Source organism: Leptonychotes weddellii, chromosome 8 (genome assembly GCF_054177405.1).
Source record: "Leptonychotes weddellii isolate Sample4059 chromosome 8, ASM5417740v2, whole genome shotgun sequence".
NCBI classification, from domain to species: Eukaryota; Metazoa; Chordata; class Mammalia; order Carnivora; family Phocidae; genus Leptonychotes; species Leptonychotes weddellii.
The window spans coordinates 95,884,736-95,902,824 of NC_138376.1; positions in this window are offsets into that span (position 1 = coordinate 95,884,736).

Sequence of the window (18,089 nt, forward strand, 5' to 3'; positions counted from 1 at the left end):
CCCCGTGCAGATGTCCCAAAGGCTGCTTTTGGCTGCGACATCTGGAAGTCCAGCTGCTGCAGTGACCAAACCATTTTCTAGGTCAGCCCAGATGGAAAGGAAAAAATTAAACCCAATTTTATTTTTATTACCATAGAACTTCTGTTTTCTCCTTAAGTTTGGATAAAGAGCCAACTAGATCTTATTTAAAATATATGAAAACACCCAGTACCGTGGGGTGAGCTTTCATATTCCAAGATCGAGCCTGGAACCCATCTTTTAAACCATATTATAAAACCCAGAAACTCTAGTTCATAATGAGAAGGAGAGTGTAGGGGAGCTGGTAGGCATCTCAAAAATAATCCAACAGTAAGTGCTCATGTGTTTGGTTTAATGGATTAAAATAGAAAAACATCAGGAAAATATATCAGCTGAACTTAGTTAATTTTTTTTAATTTTGGAAAATTCTCTTTCATCTACCCTTATGAGTTTTCTCAATTTTTATTTATGTCATTTACTGATCTTTGAAGTGTTGCATTGGAAGCAAAACCATGTAGCTTTTGATGATTATTTCCATAATTTGGAGTTTGATACTTGGGTCATTTGTCCCATTTTGACATGAAATGTTGTACTCCAGTGGCCTGTCAGAGGACAAAGCATAAACGTTCCTCCACTCATCATCCTGAAGCCAGCCAGGTTTTTTGCACGATTTGCAGGGCCAGTAACAACAGCAAGAGTATTCTCCACTAGTTAATAAATCCTTTCAAACTCCTACAGCAAGCCTGTCCCTACCCTGTCAACAAGCCCTTGGCAAATTTTAATCCAATTATTAAACTCAAGAATACATAATTACTAACTATGGTTATCTATTAAATATTACTCATAGTTAGCTATCATATGACTTTTTGTTGTTTATAATCTTGTGTTTGCAAATCGAATATGAACCTCTCAAAATCCTTCTGAAATATATTATCTTGATTCACCTGTATTAGTCAGCTCAGGCTGCCATAACAAAATACCACAGACTGGGTGGCTTGAGCAACAGAAATTTCTTTTGTCGCAGTTCTGAGACTAGACGTCCAAGGTCAAGGTGCCAAAGGTTGGTTCTCAGTGAGAACTCTTCGGGCTTGCAGATGGCTTCCTTCTCGCTGTGCTCTCACATGGCCTTTGCTCAGTATGCATGTGGAGATAAGAGTGCTATCATGTCTCTTTGTCTTCTTATACCAGTCCTGTCAGATCAAGGGTCCAACCTCATGACCTTAATTGCCTCCTAAAAGACCCTATCTCCAAATAGAGTCACCTTAGGGATTAGGGTTTCAACATACAGATTGGGAGAAGGGGGCATGATTTAGTCCATGACACCACATTTTGCAGATAAGACAATAGACTGAAGACTAGAACTAGAAGTAAAGTGTCAGGGCCAGTATTGCTTCTACATTTTTGACTCCCTATTCCTTGTGTTGTTGCAATTCCTTTATGATGGGAAACAATAATTTTATGGGTTTTTGTAAAGTGCCCAGGGCTTTCCAGATACTGCAAATATTTACTGTAAACGTCTAAAACCATAAAAGCACTAGGTTTTTAAAAATAATTATGAAATGGAGAAAGATTTTCTAAAGAACCATAAAACCAAGAATCCAAAATGGAAAAAAAAAGATAAATGTGATTGTGTAAAACATTAAAGGCCTGTAAGACATAAAATGAATAAGAAATATGAATGTGAAGCACAGGAAAGACTGGAAAATATTTAAGCTGTGTATGACAGGTAGGGGACTCATTTTCTTAATATACACAGACCTTTCATAAATCAACAGCAAATAGACAACACTCCAAAAAATGAGCAAAGGACATGAATAGGTAGTTCATAGAAAAAAATATAAATGAATAAGAAACATGTAAAAATAAGTTTAACTTCTCTTGTAATTAAAGAGATGCAAATTAAAATGACAACAAAACACTATTTTCTGCCTACCAACTGGCAGAGATGAAAATTACATGGGGAAGGGATGCAGGAAAAATTATCCTTTTCATTACACAATTGAGGAAAATATAAATTAGTGCAATCTTATAGAAGGTAACTTGGCAGTATTTGTCAAAATAAAATAAGCACATACCCTTTAATCCAGCATTTCCACATCTGAGAATAATTGAAACTTCATAAACCATCACACACACATAAGGAAAGTTGTATATAAAAAAGTATTCAATGTAATATTGTTTGTATATTAGTTGTTAGGGCTGCCATAACAAAATGCCACACACGGGGTGGCTTAAGCAACAGAAATTTATTTTCTCATAGTTCTGGAGCTAGAAGTCCAAGATCAAGGTGATGGCAGGTTTGGTTTCTTCTGTGGTCTCTCTCCTTGGCTTGCAGATGGTTTCTTTCTTGCTGTGTCTTTCCTCTCTGCCCATCCCTGATATCTCTCTGTGTATCCTAGTCTTTTCTTCCAAGGGCATCAGATTGGATTAGGGCCCGCCATAATGGCGTCATTTTAACTTAATTACCTCTTAAAGGTCCTATCTCCAAATACAGTCACATTCAGAGGTACTGGGAGTTAGGACTTCAACATATGAATTTGGGAAGGGTATAATTCAGTCCCTTATAGTTTATAAGAGGGGGGGAAACAAGCAAAAAAAAAAAAACCTATCCATAGAGAACTGGTTGTTACAGAATATTCATATAATGGAATGGTATGCCACTATTAAAAAAGCATGAGTTAAAAAAAAAAAAAGCATGAGTTAGAACTATATGTAATATTAGGAAAAGACACCTAAAATGAACTGTTGAGTAAAAAGCAAATTCAGAGCAGTATGTACAAGAATATCTACATTGTGAGAGGGGGGAAAAAGTATATGCTTTTGTATATATATATGAAATTTCTGGAATCATATATAAGAAGGTGCAGTGTGAAGCTAGGATATCAGAGGATGTCTTTCTGGATTGTTTGAGACTTTTATAATGGACATGTGTTATTTAAAATTTTCAAAAACTACATGTCATTGGATGCAATTATTCTCATCCCTATATGCAAGCACCTTTGTCATGTGACTTTATAGCTCTTCTCACCAGGCGGTGTCTCTTTTTTCAGCCCTTGAATTTGGGCTGCCATGTCATTTGGCCCAACCAATAAAATATAGTGGAAGTAAAGCTATACTGCTTTGAGCCTGGGCGCTTTCACCCCCATGCCAGCATACCATAAACACATGAACGAGCCCACTCAGCACTGGAGGAACCACCCAGCTGATTGCAGCCCAAATGACCAAACCTTTGGAATTGTGAGCTAAAAGTGGTTGTTATTTGGGGTTCTTTGCTGTGCGGTAATAGATAACCGATGTCCTGATTAATAACATAGAGCTAAAAACAAAAGCATGAAGAAGTTGATACATTTATTTAAAAACAGATGAATAAATGGGATGAAAATTTATCATTTTCATCAAAACACACACTCCCTGACATGTAAATAAGACATCACAACCCTGTTAGCCAGACTCTTCTTTCTTAGTTATAGCGATGACTATACATACGCATAACATTTTCATTATTCTCATAAGGAATTCTCTGAAATCACAAAAGGTATATAGCTTAGTCTGTAACATTTATTCAAAACCACGAATTACAGAATAATCTAGGGGAGAAGGAGAAAACCTACTTTAGGTAGAAAGGGTGACCTCAGAATACTAAAGAACCAACTGGACTATCTAAACCAACTCTGAAACATATATATGAATAGATGAATACATAAGATTATACATACTATGTGTAACAAATTAAAGTTCATGATGAGATAGACATGAGGGCCTGCATGAGGGGATTAGGTCAGCAGTGTGATTAGAGTGACAATAATGACCATATTTCTGACCAAAGTGAGGTTCTGATTAGACCTCATGGCATGCCCACATTTCTTGACATCTCTCCTACCTCCTCACCACCATTGTAATCATATTCACCCACACTTTGAGTCCCAGATTTCTCAGTTGCAACAATGAAAATATTTCCATGTAGCAAACACATACAGAAGTCTCCCATAGGCAAAAAGATCCTGGGGGTGAAATTAATGTCTTTTCAGGCCATTGTTTGTGTTTCACTGAGCCCTCTGCCTGATTGTCCTGTTTTACTTCCAAGAACTGAAGATTGGGCTTGAGTTTGTATTCTTGGCTGCCAAAAAATCATTCTGCCTTGTGTCCTTTTTTGAACCATCACATTTTTCCATGATGGTGGGCATTCTGGGCAAACACAGCATTCTGGAGAGATTATTGTCAATTGCACTAGCATTTTGGTTTTGTCCTACAGAAAAGAAATGGCAAGAGAAGTGTGATAATTAGGTCTAGGTTAGATCTTAAGGTTTTATACCGAAAGGCTCGATGGATGTCCTTTTGGAAAGTAGTTGCTTTCTGAAGAAATTTGTGTGAGAACTGTCAGATGATTTTATTTAGCCCTCCTTCCAGTCAGGAGGCTGAGGTGGCCATTCATGGCTTCTTAGAGCCCAGAGTTAAAGCAGTTGGGGAAGAACTGTGCCAGCTCAAAAAGCATCTTATGGCAGAGCATGAGACTTTCATGCGGAATGAGTACATGAGAGTAGTTGACATTGCAATGCTTCCAACCTATGTCTAGAGTTTGTGAGCTTCCCTCACCCCATTTCCTACATATTTATAATGAGAGAGTAAAACAGACACCTCAAGAAGTCAGTCTTAACACCCTCCAATGCTGCAACTAAAGCAATCACTCAATTTTCTTTTTTTATTTTTTTTAAAGATTTTATTTATTTATTTATTTATTTATTTATTTATTTATTTATTTATTTGACAGAGAGAGAGATAGCAAGAGAGGGAATACAAGCAAGGGGAGTGGGAGAGGGAGAAGCAGGCTTCCCGCTGAGCAGGGAGCCCGATGCGGGGCTCGATCCCAGGACCCTGGGATCATGACCTGAGCTGAAGGCAGACGCTTAACGACTGAGCCACCCAGGCGCCCCTAAATTTTCTTTTAAACACAAAAATATGATAATGATGTGTTCTAGCATAGACTTTAGAAAATGCTCGTCAAACTAGATTATCCCCCAGGATACAATTTTTTTATTCTTCGCTCATATTTCCCTTCATATTGAATTGTCTTCTTTAACTTTTTGTTCTGTTTTTTTTTTTCCCGATGTGCAGTTGTGAGTTGTTTGTCACTAAGGACTCCCCAAAGCCTCTTCAGCTATTCCCATCCAAGTCTCCTTCCACTCGTTTCCTGCTTCTCTCCTAGTTTATTTATGAAAGAAATGTCCCTTCAGAACAACTTGTGATTGAAGTTGCATTACCGATACTTCAGACAATTTTGAATCTTTGGGCTAAGAAACTAATCCATAGACTAGATGTCTATGACCAACTGTATTGAATCGGCACTAATTAGGCTTCTAACTTACTCTGTTAATTGGATCAGAAATGAAAAATAAACAAAAACGCTCTTTACCTGTAAAACACTATGAAAACCACAAATCAACCTGTGACTCTCTTGATAAAGAAGGCATAGGAGGTTTTTTAAAAGCATTTTTTGACATTAGATTTTTTAACATAAGGATGAATTTTAAGAGGTCCTCTAGTTCTTTTTCTTTCCATCAGTACCTGCCCTTGACGTCGCTAAATAGTAGAGAAGTCTTACCTGTAATCATTTATTCATTCTTTCTTTGTTGACAGTTTTATTCAGCAAAAAAAAAAAAAAATTTGGAGCATCTATTAAGTGGCATGTATGTTACCAGGACTGGGCTTAACAAGATGAAAAGGAAGAAAAAGTGAGGAGACAGCTTAGTAAGGAAAGATTGGCTTGGATGTCTGAATGCTCTAAGTGAGATAGGAAAACAAGAGGAGGTACAGGTTTGAGGGAGTAGGAAACAAGTGGTTTAACAATACTGAGCTGTTGATGCCCATTAAGGGACCAGTAGACAGCTGAGCATATGGGCCTGGAGAAGTTCTGACCTATTAATATGGATACTGGAGTCACTGTCATGGCGCTATTGAAGCTGTGAGGATAGGGAAACCACACGGCATTCTGGAGAGATTATTGTCGATTGCACTAGCATTTTGGTTTTGTCCTACAGAAAAGACATGTGGACTGAAAACCAGGTCTAGGAGAGATGCTAGTTAAAAACTCAGCTAACCATTATTATTATTCTGATGGTCCCGGTCTCCTACCCATGTCTACTCTTTTAGTTTAAGAATACTCTTCTCTTTCAGGGGCGCCTGGCTGGCTCAGTTGGTAGACCATACAACTCTTGATCTCAGAGTTGTAAGTTCAAGCCCCATGTTGGGTGTAGAGATTACTTAAAAATAAAATCTTTAAAAAAAGAAAGAAAGAATCCTCTTCTCCTTGAAACTTGAAGTAAAAATATGAACTTATGAGTTCATAGTTCTAAAAATCCAGGATAGACTACCTTGAAGGTTGGCTGGATCCAAGTGCTACAAAACCATAGTGATGGCTTGGCCTCAGTATCTTTCAGTTCTATTATCCTCCAAACTGGTTTCATTTTCAATTTCATTTCAATTTCAATGTATGGATATCCCCAGAAATTCCAAGTTTATATCCTATCAGTATCAAACCCCAAAGAAAGAAAGCTTCTCATTTCCAAAAATTCCAACTGAAGTTCCAGGACTCTTATTAGACCTACTTGGGTTACAGTTTCTTAAACCAACAGGTGGCCAGATGGAGGGAATCCTCTGATTGGCTAGTGCTGTGAGGTCATCCCACCCTTGGGACCAGGAGTGGGGGAGGAGTGGCTCCCCAGAGGAAAATCAAAGACGAAAAGAACAGACAGACAAAATAGAGATACCCTTTATCCCCAGATAGAGATATCCTCTATAAGTGCAAGGAATTTAAGATGAATAAAACACAGCTTCTGGAGATAAGAGAGGAAAACAGGTAAGGAGACAAGGAGAAAGTGATGAGTACTCCAGGAAAAGTACATGTAAAGCATTAGGAAGTACAGTCAGGGAAAGACATAGTTACATGTATGCCCATTTTTTTTTCCCTTTTTTTTTTTGAAGATTTACCCCCTTACTCAAGATAGACAGAGAAAGAGAGAGAGAGCAAGCAGGGGGGAGGGGTACAGGGAGAGGGAGAGAATCCTCAAGCAGATTCCCCACTGAACACAGAGCCCAACACGAGGCTCCATCCCAGGACCCCAAGATGACCTGAGCTGAAATCAACGAGTGGGATGCTTAACCCACTAAGCCACCCAGACGTCCCATGTGTATGCCCATTTCTTTTGTGTTTTACAATCTTCCGTGGAAGTAGAAAGTCACTCTCATTTGTCTAATTTATTATCATTGACACTCTTGGAAGCCATTATTTATTCAAAATTGTGAAGTTTTATTCTATAGGCCAAATAATCCCAATTGCTTTAGTCTGGCTTCCAGTCTCATTTTTTATCATTTTAAGAATTTCTGGATTCTATTCTTATTTGCCTCTAAATTCCTCAGGTCCTTAAATTTTGCATTCTAGTGCTAGAATTATTGCTTTGATTAAGATCTGTCCAGTAATGATACATACATTATTCCAATTCCACACCCCAGCCTGGTAAATATGCTTTCAACAATAATTACCATGCTGAACGGCATGCTACTTTTAATCTGTTCTCCTCTCGATCTTCTTTTAGTTTATCTTCACATCTCTGTTAAAGAAATGAAAAGAGAGAAAACCTAACAGGTGACAATGTCTTCTAGTATCTAATAGATTAATTTTCGAACTGAACTTCCACTGCAGTGAAATTGCTTCTGATTTGTCAATTTGGGTTTTTAATTTTTCACCTTATACCATTACAAAGTTTCAAAATATTTAAATTATTCAGTGCATAATGACAAAGACTATTACTACTATGCAAATGGGCATAAGCCTGTGAGTTCCAAAGCTCTAGGAGAAATTTTTAAAAACGTGTTATGATTAATTGAAAATTTCAAATGAATGTGAAAAAATAACTTGAAACTTTGGAAATCGTCCTCCAGTCTGTATTTGCTGCCATTTTAGAAATTTGAGCCAGATTTGTCAGTGAGCACCTAAGAACTGATTTAGTAATTATAACACACAGGTTGGGCTTTGTCGTGGTATCAAAAGAGAACTGGACCAGGAGTCAGGAAACCTGCCTTTGAGATGTAGCATTGCTGCTCATGTAACCTTGGAGAACTTACCCTCTCTGAAATTCAGTCTGTCCTGTTCAATGGAGTCATAACCATGGCCCCAAAATTGTAGCAGAAATTAAGACATAACAAAAGCTGGTGCAGAGCATTTGTTCATCCAGGGATGCTTATACTTTTCTTTTGCACTTCCTCAAGGCATTGGGTCAAATGTAGAAGGCTCAGAAGATGTAATTCCCTCCTTCAAGCTATTTATAATCCAATTGGAAAGACTGTATGTGAACTTTAAGTGATATTTTACAGGAGTTTAGAAAGAGGATTATCAGGAACAAGAATAATTGGGCAAGAGTTCATGTAGAATATCGAATGTGAGGCCGGCCTTAAAGACGGAAGAGTTTGCATTGTTGGAATAGAGGAGGGAGCATCCTAGCCAAGCAGAGTAAGTTAAAGGAAAGTAGAGGTGCAAAGTTTAACAGCTTGTCCTTCCAGCATGAAAGCAGAAAGCATGATCATTTCCCCAGGATCTTTAGCAAACAAATAAAATACAATAAGAATAATCTTTTTATTTCCTTGCACACATCCTGCTCACCGAGGCATAATTTCAGGAGGAATAAACTCATTTTTTTTAGTTATTCTTTCCTTCCATTATTCAGCAGAAGTGGATTATCAGAAAAAGCACTGAGTTCATTTCTTCCTTAAGCATAATGAGGGGAAATTTAAGGGCTTGTACTGAGCTCATGATGGCAGACAGACATTTTATGCAGGATCTTTGAAACATGGGAATCCAGAGATATTTGAAACAGGGGAATCATCTAGTTCAAGCTTGCTGCTTTACAGCTTGAAAAAAATGGTACCTAGACAGAAGTCACGTGCAAACCTAAGCCCAAGGTGAAAACCCAAGTCCTCTTGTCTCCTGAATTTCCTGTTCAGGAAGATCTAACTCTAGTAATGAATTGATGTGTATTCATTCATTCGTTCAATTAATCTTTCCTGAGTGCCTGCTCTGTGCTAGAGTACAAGGATGATAAGGTATAAAAATAAAGACAATCCAAATGAGAACAAACGAAGGCCATTTGTTTCGAGTTTGCTACAGCATTTAACACTTAACACAGAAGACTAAGGCATGCAGGGGAGTGGGAAACGATCACCGTGAAAAAAAGGGGGAGGCTTCAGGTATGCTCTGATTAGAGGCTGCTGGTATGGGGCAGCCGGAGGTGCACATATAGGAGTGGGGCATCCCATGTGATAGGTTTGGGGAGCATATTTTACTTTCTCTGGTTGGTTCTGAGTTGGAAGTGGGGACACAATGAGAGAACCTGGCTGTCATCGACCTAGCCCTGACCATTCTACTGACCATTTGGACCAAGAGCTACTATCATATGTGGTGTGGCCACAGTCCGGGCTTCTATTCAGGCCCCTCGGGAGGTAACCAGGGAAGCTGAGCCTCCTCTCATGGAGTTTATAGTCTAGTAGACAAGGCAGAGGATGAATAATGGTTTAATCAGGCCTTAGAAAATGCTAGAAGGAAAACATCCCTGGGTGGATCTGATATGTCTGGAGTCAGGGAGTCTCCCTGAGCAGCTGACTTCAAGCTGGGTCCCAGATGTTAAGTAGACGTTATTCACAAGAGTCAAAATGTTGTTGCCGATACTACTTACGAGGTTTATCAAATCTATCTGTCAATAGTAGACTATATGCTCACAAAAGGGGTATTAGTTCCCTTCTTCCATCTCTGATCGGAATCAAAGGGCTACTTTGGGTTTCTCACACCATAGCAACAAAATGAGGAGGGCTCTCATTGTGAGGCCCTATTGTGTCTCAAAACAAAACAAAACAGAACCAGAAAGAACAGCGTTTAACATGAAAATAGAATCCTGACCCTCCTTGGACTAAATGTGGTTAATCAAGTTTAAATTTAGCTCCCACACAGTCTCAAAAGAAAAGGAGACAGCCATGCCCAGCGAGGAAAAACTTCGGAGCGCCTCGGAGGCAAGGAAAACAAGCGTCAAGTCTACAAGGGCGGTCTGTAAAAACAAACGTCGCTGACCAGAAGGCGCCTCCAGAAAGCTCATTAGCAATCGGACGCAGCCGCTGCGCCGCCTCCTGCGGGCGGGGGCCAGCGCCACCACGGAGCCTGGGACGCCGGGGCCCACCTGCGCAGCTCCTGGAACGTGCCCCGCACTCCGGCGACACGCGGGAGGGGCGAGGACACGGGAGGGGAGGGCTGGGGAAGCCAGGAAAGCCCGCAGGCAGGTGAAGAAAAGCCACGTTATTGTGCTTATCATCCACCGATAAGCAGTACTGAGGGATGGCAAGAGGCAGCTACAGAAGGGCGTGGGTCAGCAGGATTTCAAGTGAGGCCCAGAGCATTGCCATTGCACTTTTGTTCTAGCCTGGTCAGTCCCAAAGCTGCTCCCACTCTTCAGAACCCAAAGGACCTCTTACTATCAACCTACTTTGTGGTCATTTGCATCATGGAGATGAATTTATTTTTTAAAGAAAGTATTTTTTTCTTTTTAAAAAAGGCTACCTTGAATTTCATAAAGACTTTGAATTTGTTTTTTGGTTTTTTTTAAAGATTTTATTTATTTATTTGACAGAGAAAGAGACAGCGAGAGCAGGAACACAAGCAGGGGGAGTGGGAGAGGGAGAAGCAGGCTTCCCGCCGAGCAGGGAGCCCGATGCGGGGCTCGCTTGATCCCAGGACTCTGGGATCATGACCTGAGCCGAAGGCAGACGCTTAACGACTGAGCCACCCAGGCGCCCGAATTTGTATTTTCTTGGCTCAACAGCGGCCACATGCGTGGGAAAAGAGTGAAAAGGGGAAGCTGGTATTTCTTGAGTACAAACTACCTACCACTGGTGGGTAAGAAAGGTTACCCTTTATCAATCCTCTTCTATGGAATAGAAAAGAGCTAACATGGAGAAATTAAGTTACCTGCATCAGGTCCTATTATTGGCAAGTGAGAGAGCAAGGACTTTTTCAAATTACAGCACTCTCCACCTCTCTCTGCTCCTACTTGTTAAATTAATTAAACAAGGAGGCCTTCAGACTGAAGTGGGTCTAATGCTTTAGCAGCCTATGTAAGCAAACCAAAACCTAAGCCTGTAAACACCGTAAGGTTAGGAAATGGAAACATAAGGACGACCACTCACAAATGGCCACGTAGGCTTTTTCAAATAAGGTGAACACTTAAGCTATAGGCAGGCAAATCATCTCCTTGCTTCACTTTATCCTCTTCTCTATAAAAGTCTCTCCCCTAGCTCCTGTCAGTGGAATGCTTCTAAATACTTCTGGTTTCGTACTACCTGATTCAAAATGATTTTTGCTTAAATAAATTCTTAAAATTTTTAATGTGTCTCAGTTTATCTCAAATGCGCTGCAGTCAGTCGAACCTCAAATGTTCCAACTTTGGGGGTGTATTAGGAGCTGGTTGACTACCTCTTGTGCATATTTGTAAAGGGGTCTTGCACCTTGCAGCTGGTGGGACTTTTGGTCCTTTATGTTCTAGATGCTATTAGTGGAATGCAGTAGTGATGAATGATCGAATGGGGATGGGGCTTCTTGCAGACAGAAGGTTCTGGACAGCTATGTAAGTAGGAGATTGTAGGAACTTTGACTAAAAAGGCACATTAAGTATTAAAACTATAAAGGGTTTGAAATGTAATTCACAATCCCAAAAATATCTTTTATAGACAAAAGAAGGAGGAATTAACATTTAGGCCGTAAGTCCTATGTGGTTTTTTTTTTAAATTTATTTTTTATTGGTATCTGAAGACTATTGAATCTTTTCACCCAGGGCGCTAATTTGCAAATATTTTCAAGGTTCTCCAAATACTTAAGGGATCCCCTTGAAAAATAATGGCCAATCTGAGAGACCTATCTCAGGCCTAGTGCCCATCATTGCTTTCGCCAAAGGGGCTTCATGTTGGTCCATGTTGGATTGCCTTGATGGATTTTGTTTGAAGAAAGTTGCCTCTGCCTTAAAAAAAAAAAAAAAAAATTTATTAAAGTTTAAAACCACTGTTCTAAATAAATTTAATGCCTGGCTGGTGATAGGCCCTCAAAAAATATTTGTTGGCCAAGGGTAGACTACTTGAACCACAAGTGATTCTTCTGGACCAATCGTATTTAATTCTTATTTAAAATAACAACATGAGATAATATTAGAAACAGTCATGTGTTTTCATAGAAGATAAACCCATGACATTATTAATTTGGTTCAGGGAGGAAGATCAGGGAAACCATGCTGCTGTTGCCTGACCCGTATGTGGGGTTAATGAGATCTCTTGAGGGCCAGCAGGAGCATATGAGCTGTCATCCTACCCAAAATACTTACTCAACTCACATTTTCCTCTCTGGAGTTGCTATTAGACCCTTAGATGTTTTTTGGGGTTTGGTTTTGTTCCCTATTGAAAACTAATGATCCTTGTGGTCCCTTCCACTCTGATAGAACAGGGACATTGTCAGGCCTGTGGGAAGCCTTCTTTACCCTTCAGACATTCTCCAGGAGCTTCCCATCCACACACGGCTGCAGAAGTAGCCTTCTCAGGCTCCCCAGTTGACCCTAACATACAGAGCCTGTGAGATGCCCTGTGGGGGGAATATGGTGCTGATGAGTAATGAATGATGAGGTGGGAGCATTTTTCTTGCCCAGGAAAGAAATGACAACAGCTGCCGTTCACTGAACCCTTACTAAGAGCCAAGCACTCTAAATTCACCCCTATGAAGTAGTTACCCAACCACTTCACAACAGGAGTCTGTGTCTTGCTTAAACTTGTTGAATGGCTCTCCATCCTAATTAGAAAAAAATCTAAGCACTTTACCTTGTTCCAAGGCCCTGAATAATCTGGTTCATCCTTCTCTCTGACCTGATTTTTCTCTTTCCACCCTCCCTTTTGCCAGCCCTTCTCCTGTCTTTCTGTCCCTTGGCTGTCCAAGCTTATTTTGGGGTTTGCAGTCCTGCTGCCCTTCCCCCAAATCTTTGCATGGCTGACTTCTTCACATCACTTGGGTCTGTACTCAACCCCACCAAAGAGGCCTCATTTGTCTGTCCAATAAAGCAGCCCGCCCCTCCCTGCCCCCTCCCTGGGTCATTCTCCATCTTGCGATTCTGTTTTATTTTTCTTTTAAGCTTTCCTCAGGAATCTCTGAAATTTACTTATTAGTTTCTTTGTCTATATGTTTGCTTGGCGTCTCTATTTATGGCAAACTGTATAACGGTTTGTTTAAAATTTGATGCCCAAGACCTTCATTCGTATTTGTTGAGTGAATAAATGGACAGTTGAATGTTAAGTAGTTTATGCTAGATCACATAGCTAGTGCAGATTGAGCCAGGCCATAAACCCAGGTTTGTCTGTCTCTATTCTTAGGATACTAAATTCAGAGAAAGGGGGTGCCAAGAGTGTTGGAATTCAGGACAGGATAATGCCAAGTGGCACAGCATTTCCTATTCCAGAATTCAGCTGGAACTAGAGCTGCCTGGTCTAAAGTAGTATTTCTCAAAGAGAGAGACCCAGCTCACTCGTATTGGAATCACCTGAGAAGCTATTAAAAGTGTGGTGTTTTAGGTCGCACCCTAGACCCAACTCAGACTCCAGAGGTGCTAACATGGGGGTGGCATTTTTAACAAGGTTTTCAGAAGTTTATCATGGGCTATACATTTGAGAAGCACGGATTAAAAGAAACTTGCTCCTGACCGTACTACTTTATTTCTTTAGGTAGCGGCCATGTAGGTAGATATACATCACTCATGTATGTTGGTTATTTGACCTGGGCAAGCACCTATTTCTCAGGACAACTCACTCTGTTGGAGTGGGAAAGACTCTCTGCTGGGTTAGGAATCTGAGCCTTTCATCTGTGACACAGTCTTCTTTAGAACCTTCGCTCCTCACCTTCTACCATTAGAGATAAATGTATTTACCTCTCTCTTCAGCTGAACAGCATAGAACTGGGTCCTTTATGACTACGAGTCTGGTTAAGGAAAGAGTAATTTCAATTCAGAGACTTAAACGGCCTAGGTGAACTCTTGGAAAAATTGTTATTTGAGATTCCCTTATTACCCTTGAGAGCAGATAAGCCAAATAAGAGATTTGGCCTTTTTTTTTTTTAAGTAGGCTCTGTGCCCAATGTGGGACTTGAACTCAAGACTCTGAGATCAAGAGTCGGATGCTCTACTGACTGAGCCACCTAGGGACCCCAATTTTTACTTCTTAATAGACTAAATAAGAAGTCTACAACTCCATAAATAACGACTGTGTTTAAACGACCTAAAAAGAGTACCTTAAAGTCTGCTTTGATAATTTGATCTTGAGACCCTTTTGCCCTAAACTTTCTAAGTTTTGGATAAGTTACCTGTTCTAGCTTATTACTATAGCATTTAACTTACAAACACAAATCAAGCAAAGCCCTTTTGTCCGTGGAGAATCATAGCTACCAATGATCTGAATAACAGAGCCTTTTTCTATGTAGCTTGGTGCCTATTAAGGAGCTGGAAAATCTTATATCTGAATTCCTGTCAGTTGACCTTAATAACTTTTACTTTTAATGGACTTGGAACATTGATTTTTGCCCAATTTGAAATCGGGGGGAAAAAATAAGTTTCACCTGAAACTTGGCCCAGAATTCCTTATGGTTTGTAAATCATGAACACACAGTCAGGTTGGGTTCATGTTTAGATCAAACACCAAAGTAGAGAAGTTTTGCTTATTTCATGTTTCAGAAAAAAGTTTACAGTTCTGACCAACACTCTATGTATTACAGATATCAGAATGCGCTCCTGGACATTTGGGAGAATAAGAACATTTTAGAGCAGAAAATCAAAGAGAAATCTTAGCTATCTCATCTGAATATAGTAGATTTGTTTTAGGGGTTTTGCTGGCAACTTTTTAAAGAAGTTTTCAAAAATGCAGTTCTCTAAAGTGTGCTCTGCTATCAACTATATGGCTTTAATATCTCTCTTGTCACTTTTTGGAAGAGATGATCTATGTCTGCCACATCCCAGCCCCGATACCTTCTTGTGATCTTCTCCTGGTGATGCAGGACCAGCCGTTTAGAGATTTTATTTATTTATATGAGAGAGAGAGAGAGAGAGAGTGCATGCGCAAGAATGAGCCGGGGGAGGGGCAGAGGGAGAAACAGACTCCCCACTGACCAGGGAGACCAAAGGGGCTGGGTTTGATCCCAGGACCCTGACCATGAGACCATGACCTGAGCTGAAATCAAGAGGTGGACACTTAACCGACTGAGCCACTCAAGTGCCCCAGGACCAGCCTTTTAAATGATGCATCCATTAGGCTATTTGTTGTTGGGTTCTTTTTTTAAGATTTTATTTATTTATTAGAGAGAGAGAACAAGCAGGGGAAGGAGCAGAGGGAGAGGGAGAAACATACTCCCCGCCAAGCAGGGAGCCCGACTTGGGGCTCAATCCCAGGACCCTGAGATTATGACCTGAGCTGAAGGCAGATGCTTAACCGACTGAGCCACCCAGGCACCCCCCCTTTAGGCTATTTGGAGTTGCAAATACAGAAAACCCAAACCAAGGTGATTTTAAAAAATCAAATAGCTCCATTTCTTTGACCTTATCTCAGTTCTGCCCTTGTATTATTAGCTTAGTTCTCACACCAGCTTTCTTCACGACAACAAAATGTCCTGCAGTGGTACCTGGGACTATGTGCTCCTTTATTTATGTTCAGAGTCAACGCTACATAGGTATATAAATTGTTTTTTTCCTTGCTTTTTTCACCTAATATCATGTCTTGGAGATCATTCCTAATTTTACATCTAAAGCTGCCTCACTCTTTTTTTTTAATGACTGCATGGTACTCCAATGTATGGAGATGCCTTAATTTATGTAAGGAGTTCCTTAATGATGGACATTTAGATACTTTAATTCTTCTATATAGTGATACTGCTACAATGAATATTCACAAATACATGTTGTTTAGCACAAAGGCAAATATGTCTCCAGGATAAATTCCTTGAAGTACAATTGCTAAATGAAAGAGTACATGCATTTTACATTTTCTTAATATTTCACTATGGAAACTTTCAAGCACATACTAAATTGGAAGATTACAACATGTAGGGTGTGACGTCCCTGAACCCACTATCAGCACATGTTCAACCTTGTTCCATATCTACTGTTTCACTTTTAAAAAGATAACCAAGTCCATAATTCTTTAATATCATCAAAGTATTCACACTTCCCTGATTATCTTAGAATATTTTGTATAGCTGCTTAGTTCAAATCAGGGATCAAACAAGGTCCACACACTCATTTGGTTGATATGTCTTTTAAGTTCCTCTTAGTCTTTAAGTTCCCCCACCCTCCTTTTCTAGTTCTTGAAAGTTTTTATTAAAGGAACCAGGTTGTAGAATTGTGCCCCTGTCGTGTCATTAGACACATTCCTTTGTCTCCAGCATACTAGCAAAATGTTAGTTAGATCTAGAGGCTGGATTAGGTTTTACTTTTTTGTTTTTGTTTTTGTTTTTGGCAAGGGCATTCTATAGGTGGTGCTCTGTACTTCCTATTAAATCAAATCCAGAGGTACATACTTTCGGTTGCCTCTTTTTTGGTGTCATCATTATAATCAATCAACTGATCAATAATTGGTATTATTAGCTTAATCCATCTCTTATAAATTGTTCATCAACTTTCTACTTAATAATTTTAGCAGCCCTGGATTATCATCGTCTAAATCCATTATTTCATTAAGGGTTGCAAAATGGTAGCATTCTAGTTCTACCATTCTTTCTGCATTTATTAGTTGAAAATCTATAAAGAACATTCCTTTATTTGGTGACTCTGAGGTACAACTTGTTTATGGAAAGCAATATTCCTGATTCTTTTCCATTCTTTCCCAGTTATTAGAATAATGGATTGGCTCTCCAATATTGTTAATATTATCCGAATATGTGCTCCCTTGGCACATAGACTGTGATCTACATACTATTTTCCTCTTAAAGAAACTAGGGCGTGAAAAAATGTCTGATTCCAGGTTTGGAACAGGAGGTCCCAGATAAAACTGGAACGTGTCATAGCAAAAAGAATGAAAGCTTTCTAGGACTCCTAGAATTGTATCAAAGGGACTCCAGAGCCAACTTGAAGGAAATCCTACTGGCCAAAGATGGAAATATTTGAACACACAAAAAGAATAATAATTGCAATGAATAGATATACAAAAATGTATTAAAATCAATGAGTTTATAAAGATACACTTAAAAAAACCCATGTGTTACCTTTGGAGGATGCATTTTTTTTTAATTTCCGTAAGTATATTGCAGGCTTCCTAAATAGGACAATTATCAATATCATCATCATAAAAATCTCAGCAAAAGTCAAGCAAATAAGTGGAATTTTATAGAGAAAGCAACGCAATATGAAGATTAGCAGAATTTAAAGCTTTCTCAGCAGTCTAAGTGAAATCTTTGACATGTTTGTTTTATATTTGTATGTGTCATAATTATATCTCTTTTATAATTTATCATTTAATCAGAAGAGGGGACTTTATTCTTAAATGGCAGCTCCTAAAGTTACTGAAAAGAGGAGAACATTTTTAGATCCTCTTATTCTCCAATTCACTGGAGTCACTTTCACTGGTTGAGAAAACTCACCTGGCTTTTTTTCTATAGCTTATGGGTCAGTTATGAAATAAAAAGCAGCTGGATAAAAACATTGAGATGGAGAAGTCCTTAGGCCTGGACCCAGGTGGACTCCTACAAATTCTACAACTTGGTAAAGGCAGTCAACCTCTTAGCTTCAAATCCTCTATCAATATGATGGAGGAATTGGGGTAAATGTTTTCTAATGTCCCTTCCAAATTTTAGAATGTGTTGGTTCCGTGATTTGTGCCTATACAAGGTGAGATTGTAGAGACAAAACTTTGTCAGTTGTCTAGAAAGAAAAATATTTTGATCAAATATCCACCTTTCGGTGATGCCTGCCTTCTCCATGCTCTGCCAGGTAAGACTGGGTTTCAGAAGTTTTTCTTTCGCTTCTCTACCC